This window comes from Lycium ferocissimum, chromosome 4, assembly GCF_029784015.1.
Source record: "Lycium ferocissimum isolate CSIRO_LF1 chromosome 4, AGI_CSIRO_Lferr_CH_V1, whole genome shotgun sequence".
In the NCBI taxonomy this organism is placed as follows: Eukaryota; Viridiplantae; Streptophyta; class Magnoliopsida; order Solanales; family Solanaceae; genus Lycium; species Lycium ferocissimum.
Window position 1 is genome coordinate 20,431,287 of NC_081345.1, and position 9,120 is coordinate 20,440,406.

Here is a 9,120-nt window from a genome sequence, read left to right on the forward strand (position 1 = left end):
CTCTTGTAAATGGGTGTACAAGATAAAATAGAAATCTGATGGCACTATTGAAAGATACAAGTCCAGACTTGTGATTAGGGGTGACACTCAAAAAGAAAGAATTGACTACAATGAAACTTTTTCCCCTGTAGTCAAGCTTACTACAGTCAAATGCCTTCTTTCTATTGTTGTTAAGAGACATTGGACTGTTTTCCAGTTAGATTTCAATAATGCTTTCCTTCATGGTGATCTCTATGAGGATGTTTATATGAAAGTGCCCCCTGGTCTTGCATTTCTTCCTCTTGTTCCCAAGCTTCTACACCTTTGGTTTGCAAACTCAAGAAGTCCTTGTATGGCCTCAAACAAGCTTCCAGACAATGGTTTTCAAAATTGTCTGAGGCTTTGATATCCAGAGGCTACATCCCAAGCAAGAATGATTATTCTCTCTTTACCAAATCCTCTGGTTCTTCTCTGGTTGTTCTAGTGGTATATGTTGATGATTTTTGTTGGTTGGATCTGATATTTCTGAAATGAATGCCCTGACGTCCTTTCTTGATGATCAGTTCAAAATTAAGGACTTGGGTTTGGTGCATTATTTTGTGGGTTTGGAAATTACTACTCATCCTTCTGGTTATTTGACGAATCAGCACAAGTATACTTCAGATTTATTGGAGGAATTCAATTGTTCTCATTTTAGTCCAGTTTCTACTCCTTTGGACCTGGCTATCAAACTGACCCCTGATGTTGGTGAACTTCTGTCTGACCTTACTACTTATAGAAGGCTTATTGGTAAACTGATTTTTTTTACAACACACTAGACCTGATGTGTCTTTTGCTGTGCAACATATAAGCCAGTTTCTTAATTGTCCAAGGGTTCCTCACATGTTAGCCGGTATTCATGTGTTAACGTATCTCATGAATGCTCCTAATCAAGGGATCTTATTGTCTTCTTCATTTGATTACTCTCTTGTGGCATACTCAGACTCAGACTGGGCTGCATGTTGTCCAGAAAATTAGTTACTGGGTACTATATTACTTTAGGTGGATGTCTTGTGTCATGGAAGAGCAAGAAACAACCTACCATATCCCTCTCCTCTGCTGAAGCAGAATATAGGGCATTACGAAAAGGGGTGGCTGAAGTAGTTTGGCTTGTTAGGTTGTTGGGTGACCTTGGCTTGAATATTTCTTCTCCTGTGCCAATTTATTGTGACAACCAGCCTACCCTGCACATAGCTAAAAATTATGTCTTCCATGAACGCACGAAACAGATTGATTGCCACTTTGTTCGTGATTGTTTGATTTCTAACCTCATTTCTCTTCATTTTGTGAGATCTGCTGATCAATTAGCTGACATTTTGACAAAGGCTTTGCCTGGTACTGTTCATCATTCACTTTTGCGCAAGCTGGCTGTGTTTGCACCCTGCAGCTTGAGGGGGGATGTTGACATAAGCCCGGCTCCAGTTATTGACCCAGGCCCAAGTTCTACAAGACCTAGTCCAGATATATAAGTTGTACTTTTGCTAGCAAGTCCTTATAATTTTAGATTGACATGTACATATATAAGGAACAAGAATATTCTAGATGGAGACTTTTTCCATTTTGTAAATACTCAGATGAAATAAAATCTCTCTCTTCTCTCTCTCTCTCTCTCTTATTTTGGGTTTTCTCATTTACATTTCCGCATAGATCTCGAGTTTTAGAGATCTAACAAAATCTTCTATCTTATGGGTATTTTTAATTTTTCTTTCTTTCTTTCTTTACATTATCCTTTGTTTTATATTTATTATCTATAGATCAAAGCTAAAATTGTAAAAGGTGAATTCGATTGTTTTGTTTTGTTTTGTTTTGTTTTGTTTTTAAACTTCTTTCTAAAATTTATCTCTCAATGTCGATCTTGAGAATTCAGTCGACGAAATTCGTCAGCATTAAAAAAAGACTGTTAGTCTAGACGTGTTGGAATAGATGCTCCGATTTACTTGGTTATATATTGGCTATCAAGGAGCTTGGAAATAAAATATATATATATATATTGTACTAATACTTGTGTGTAGATGAAATCTCCAAAATATTAGTATATACTGTATTTTGCAGCTAAACACTTCCGAATTTTGCAAAAGTTTGGCCAAACGATGGACCCTTCTTATTGAAATTATTGTACTAGTAATATTTTTCTGTAGATGGAATCTCCAAAAAAATTAGTAGTAGTATATAATTTGTAAACTAAACACTTCCGAATTTTGCAAAAAATTGGCCAAACGATGAACTCTTATTCAAATTGTTGTACTAATATTTGTCTGTAGATGAAATCTCCAGTATATGTTTTGTAAACTAAACACTTCCGAATTTTGCAAAAGCTTGGCCAATCGATGAAATCTTCTTATTGAAATTATTGTATAGTAATATTTGTCTGTAGGTGGAATCTCCAAAAAAAAAAAAACAATTAGTATTTGTAAACTAAACACTTTCGAATTTTGCAAAAGTTTTGCCAAACGATGAACTCTTATTCAAATTATTGTAATGAAATTTCCAGTATATGTTTTGTAGACTAAACACTTCCCAATTTTTGCAAAAGTTTGGTCAAACGATGAACTCTTTTTACTTAAAATAAATTATGGTACTAATATTTGTCTCCATTAATTCGTTTGTTGCGGATTCTTTTTAAAACGAAGGGAAAACGTGGATGAGGTTAAATGGTGGACGTACATTGTTGGTAGCTGATGACTAATTCTCAATTAGTATTTCTTTGTGACAAATAATTTCTGGATACTAATTTCATACTATAAAAAATCGCAAATCAATCTGAAATAGGAATTATACAAGTTTTTTGGGTACTAAAAGGAATTATACAACATACAATATTACAAGTTCATTTCTTGTTTGTTAGATAGTGAACATTGCAGCCTTATCAACAATTTTGTGCAACTTTGAGGAGTGCAAAAGGCCATAACGTACATTGACGAAACAAAAAAAAAAAGGAAAAAAGAACAGCTACAAAATACCTTTAAAACAGGAAGGGAAATTTTTTTTTTTAAAGAATTTCATAGATTGTTGCGAGTTTCAAGAAAATGGATCTTAGTGGCTCCAAGTTGGTCCATATTATTTTCAAAATAATACACCATATAGGACATGGTGTAATCTGGGTCAATCCATGTGATCTGTTCACTTCTACCTAAGAGGATTAAACCTTTTTTATTCGATACAAGCTAAATTAATGTAAGAGATGGGGTGTGCATATATTAATGAGATAATCATAATTAAATGATATAACTTCTTACTTTAATTTGTAATATACTTACTGCGCAAAAATAAATACTTTTTGTTTTATTAATGGTACAGGTATCTTTTATTTTCCTTACGTTCTCCTTTGGTATTAAAAACATAAAATAACTTGAAAAGAAATTCTTAAGCATGACCAATTAATCTATCTCAAATAATTAGACGGTGAGCAACATGTTATGGGTTGATTAACTCTTTTCATTAGGAACAAAATGATCCGCAATAACACAAACCCTAAATGTCAGTAAATCATATAATGATATTTTTGCAGAAAAACTCATACACGCATATACTGCCAACAATTTTGATGAGTCGGGATAAAAACATAACTAACTAGTTGGAGGTGTGTTTGGTATGGAGGTGCATGTTTGGTTGATAGAAATATTTTGAAAAATATTTTCTCTAGGAAAATAAATTTTTTTAAAATGATTCGGAAAATGACTTTCTTAATAAAAGTAGGAAAAATAAGTGACATTTTAAGCTCATTGTCTCCTCCCCTTTAATTTCACCCAACGCTCCCAAAACATCCCCCTCCCCCCACAACAACCCGACCATCCCACCCCCGCCACCTCTGGAGCCCCACTTCCCACCTCATTCCACCTCCATAGTCTTTTGGCTGATTACATATAAAATGTGTTGGGATATTTTTTTTTTCTTTTTTCAAACACTAGAGAATAATTAAGAAAGCACTTATTTTCCCAAAAAAAAAAAGCATCGGCAAACATTTTCCTCCATACCAAGCAAAAAACCTGTCATTTTCAGACTACCTTTTTTTGTCCAAATACTACCGAACAATCTACACCAACAGTGAAAAAAACCATTATTGAAAGTGCAAAAAACATAGCTTTTCAAAGGACAAAGGGGAAATCAAAAGAGAAAAGGACAAGCAAATGGCGGAAAGTGTCTTCATTCCTTTCCTCACGTTTATGTTTTCCATTTATATTTATCTATCCATCTTTTGGGAACAATGAGTACAAGGGGGAAAGGAAAAAAGCAGTTCACATTTGTTGACATGTTGTATACTTGTATATATTATTTAGTAGGTTCAAAATGTCAAGCAAATATGCATCCTTGTGTCTTCAACCAAAACAGAATCACAAAGCAATAGAGATTGTCCAATAGCAACACCCCAGCCCCTCAAAAAGACACAAGAAAAGACTGTTAGTCAGATATTTTATTCTTTAGCTTTTTCACATGGAAAATTCATCATTTGGATTGGTTTGCTAGCCTACGTGAAAATTTAAATATCAGTTGCTTCAGCTCATTTACGAAAAAGAAAAATAATTACCATACTAATGTCTTGAACAGCTACGGCTCAATGAACTTAAAAACGTTACACATATGGTATCATATAATCAAAGGGGACAATGCGTACCATAAGTTTAGGTGATAGAAATTAATCTGATATCTGCGTTAGACTCTGGCAGTACCATGTGGGACAAACTTTAGTGAGAAAGTGGAGTCCTAAAGAAAATATATATAAGGTCTATGATGGAGAAGGGAAGGGGCCTAGTGAGAATGACGAGTCAACAAAAAGATGATCAAACTTCTAAGCTGGTAAGATTTAGAAGTGTATGATACTGGAGGTAAATCTCATTATTGAAAAGAGAAAGGAAGTACTACATTGCTATACAAAACAGAGCGTAAATTCACGTAATGTACATGATTTTGGGCTCAATATTTTGATTCAAAGTAAAAATTAAAAGACAAATTTGTGAGATCTATAATTTTGATTCAACTCCAACTCAAAAATTCCAAAATGAAAAAAATATTTGGTTTCTATGGCCAAACGTAGGTTGTAAAATTCTTATATTAGAAACTTGTCCTTTTGATTTCTCATAATCTTGGGCTTTGACATGCTTAATGATATTGGATTCTTGTCTTTTTGATTTCTTCAAAACCTTTAACTTTTTGCACGACATGTTGACAAGATCTATCTGTACACAAAGATATAATGCTAATCTTTTCCCCGGAGATTATACTGATACTCCTAAAAATTTAAAAAGATTAAAAGTGGAAATGGATATTATATAGTATTTTAAAGTCGGTAAAATCAGTAACACGAACTCACGAAGTGATTGAAAATGATGAAGTTCACGGTTTTGCACTATGTTAAAAAGTTTCTTTATGAGTGAAGCCCTTCTCTTGAGATTCAAGAGAATCCTATATTAATAAAGTGAAAAGACACCCTACACTTTTTAGTGTCTGCTCTTCAATTCCTTGAAACCTCCTAAATTTCTAGAAACGGGTCAGAGTTTTATTTATTTCACATTTTTCCTTTTCATATAATATTTGAATGTTGAAATAAAGTTGTGAGTCTAATCCAACACTCTTCTATAGTTTCATGAAATAATAAGCTACCTCGAGTTCAGCTGAGAACCCATGATAGTTGATATGTACAACAATCACATATAGTCTAGTGATATCGATGAGATCTTTCGCGTAATAAATTTCTACATGTAATACGAAAAAAACAAGACATACTTACCCAGACGCTTTATTGCTATGTGATATATATCTTACATATTCCAACTTAAAACATGTGCATTTTCTATTCTTTGTTCGTCTCTTAGAGATTGCCATGATGCTATAAATGTACCACCACCAGTTATTTAGTTATGTACAAATTCAGGTAAGACCCAAAGTAATAAACTATGAGCATACCTCACTCTTATTTAGTATATGACTCTAATTTATCAAATATTCTTTCATCAGTCCACGATCACAATTGACTCATTCCACGGTTCTATTAATACATTTTTCTAGCTTCATTTCATTTCGTTTTCCTCTCTTTGCCTTTTCATTTATTTGCGTAGCTGTATAAGATATAATAGCAACTTGATCTTGGTTTTGTCTAAATCGTCTAAATTTCGTGATAGAAGAGAAATTAGGAGCCATTTGGACATGATTTCATCTCATGAGATGAAATCACAAGATGAAATCATGTTTGGATATGCAATTTGGATTTCTTAAGTTGCAGTTTTTTTTATAAACATAAAAACCCCACAAGTTGTGAAAACCATCAAAAAAATTTCAATTCTCATACAATCTTACCAAATGAGTAAATCATAGTTCATAATAAAATTAATACGCTACTAGAAGGCCTTTCTAAAAAATACAACATCAATTGATCAAACTTTAGTTCAATAAAAAGGAAAATTTAGCGTGAATAGTAATGTACTTTCATATAATCCTTCCACATGGTAAACAAGATTGATAAATATATTTTACCAACTTGCATATTAATATTTAATACAAATGATTGGTAAACATGATTGGTAAATATATCTACCAACTTATGGGTCTTTTTTTACAAAATATAAACGTATGGGGCAAATTTTACATTTATGTTTTTTGAAATCATGATTTCAAATCCCAAATTATACCTTTTTGGATGATTTGGGATTTCATCTCATGAGATGAAACTAGAGATGAAATCGCATGTCCAAACGCCTACTTAGTATATGGAATATCTTTAAATTCCTCAATGTTTTGACTAACCCAAAGTGAACTATGGATTTTAAGAAAAGAAATATATTTCAATTTGAATTTTAAGTTTCTATGAACAAATAATAGTGTATCATGTGTTAACACTATCACATTAATAGCCTGTTTGGCCAAACTTATTTTTCCCCCAAAAGTACTTATTTTTTCAATAAGTGCTTATTTTAAAAAAAAAGTGAGGTGTTTGGCCAAGATTTTAGGAGAAAATAAGTGCGTTTGGGGAGTAGCAGAAGCAGTTTTTTAGAAGTTAAAAAAAAATAGCTTTTGTCCAAAAGCACTTTTTTGAAAAGTACTTTTGAAAAAAATACACATAGAAGCACTTTTTAAAAGCTTCACACAAACACTAATTTTGCTCAAAAGTACTTTTTAAACTAATTAACCAAACACAAATTATTTTTAGCCAAAAGTACTTTTTTGAAAAGTACTTTTAAAAAAAAACTGTTTTTAGAAGCTTGGCCAAACAGGCTATAAGTTACATGCATGCAATAAATAGCACGTTATCTATTAGCATGAAAAATTTGAGTTAAAAACTGACTAAGAAACTTAAAGTAGATTAATATAGACCTGTATATCGTTTACGCCCTTTCATATTTATTGGAAAAAGGAAAAAAAAAAAAAGTGTATTTCGAAGGTCTTAGACGGTTTGACCCAATTAGTCTAAATAGGGGTGGACATGGTATGGTAGATACCGAATACCATATCAAAATCGAAATTTTTTATACCGCCGTTTCGATATTAAGGTATTTGATACGGAATTTGGTATGCATTTTTAAAAAGTTTGGTATTCAGTACGGTATTCGGTATTCATAAAGAAAATACCGAAATACCGAATACCATACCGAAGTATATAATTACATATACAATTCATATATATCTTAGTATTATAATATTAACAAATATATAAACTAGTATTATTAGAAAACTAATTTTTTAAACGTTGGAACTTTGACTACTCTATCTTGATTTAAATGTTTTTTTTGTGTTATTGATTTACGAAGGGGATTGCTTATACTTTCTTTTGAATATTTTTACATGTGTAAGGTGCTTAGTACATAATAATTGAGACGTTTCTTAAGTAGCGAAAGTCATAATTCTTCACGATATGAGTCTATGTAAGTCGAAGTAGGACAAACTGTGGTACCGATTTACCGTACCGTAAAATACCAAAACCGAACTTTAAAATACCGAACCATACCGAATTAATTTGGTACGGTAATGGTATAATATTTTTAAAAACCGAAAACCAAAATTACCGTACTGAAATTTCAAATACCGTAACATGCCCACCCTAAGTCCAAAGACAGTTGTTTGTGCTACAACTTTATTTTTACACACGAATGGATGCATATGTTTTTGTGATTATTTGCATTTGCTGAGAGAGGTGACAGATAAATCAGTATATACTACGCTTCACATTATTTTATTTTCTTTGATAAATCAAGATGCTTATCGAACAAATAAAATATATCAATATTCCTGAATTTTTCCAGCAACACTACATGAATCATGACATATTAATTAGTATTGTCAGCGTCACGTTTCTAGAAATTAAATTTGTTTTTCTTAAAATTCACATATTAGTATTGTTAAGCACGTATTTATTCATAGTACCACCTAAAATTTTGGGATTCTCACTTTTAACTAGAAATTTCAAGCTCGAATCTTAGTTCTTGCTAGAAAACATTTTTCTCTTTAAATGAGTTTTATGTAACACGAACGAATAATTAGTCGGGTCAGTGGGGGTACAAAATAACATATGGTTAACTTAAAAAAAGAAGAAAATCTTCAATAGGATATCTATTGAATAAACAACTACATAAAGTAGTAAATATATTCCCTTTCAGAACTTGTTGCTTAGTACTAGTTTTGGTGGAAACAGATTTTTGATAAGGATCTAGTTTACCTTTTAAGGAGAAGATGTCTACGTATATTCTGTACGTTTTAGCGGAATCCAGGAAAGAATTGAAGAAATGGATAGAGAGCTTGAGCTAAAAATTAAGTTAAAATAACAAGTTTATTACCCAAAAAAACAAAATTACAAGTCATCATCAAGGCATATATTTCAAAGGCACATAAGGAAGTTATCCACGCGATAGGATGAATTCAAATTTCACCGTCTCCTTTCCTTTTACCTTCACTTTTTCATATAATAGAAACTCTTTATACAATACAGAAAAGACTACGTACAAGTTAATGCAAATGGGTGCTCACAATTTCTTGTACGACATGGAAAATATATCATTAGAAGAATGAAGGTCAAAGTCAATTTGAGTGAAAACAAAGCAACAACTGCATTTTACCCAGGTCTGTTTGGAAGAAAATTGGTCATGCAAATTTCTCAAAGCACGTGCATATGAGGTG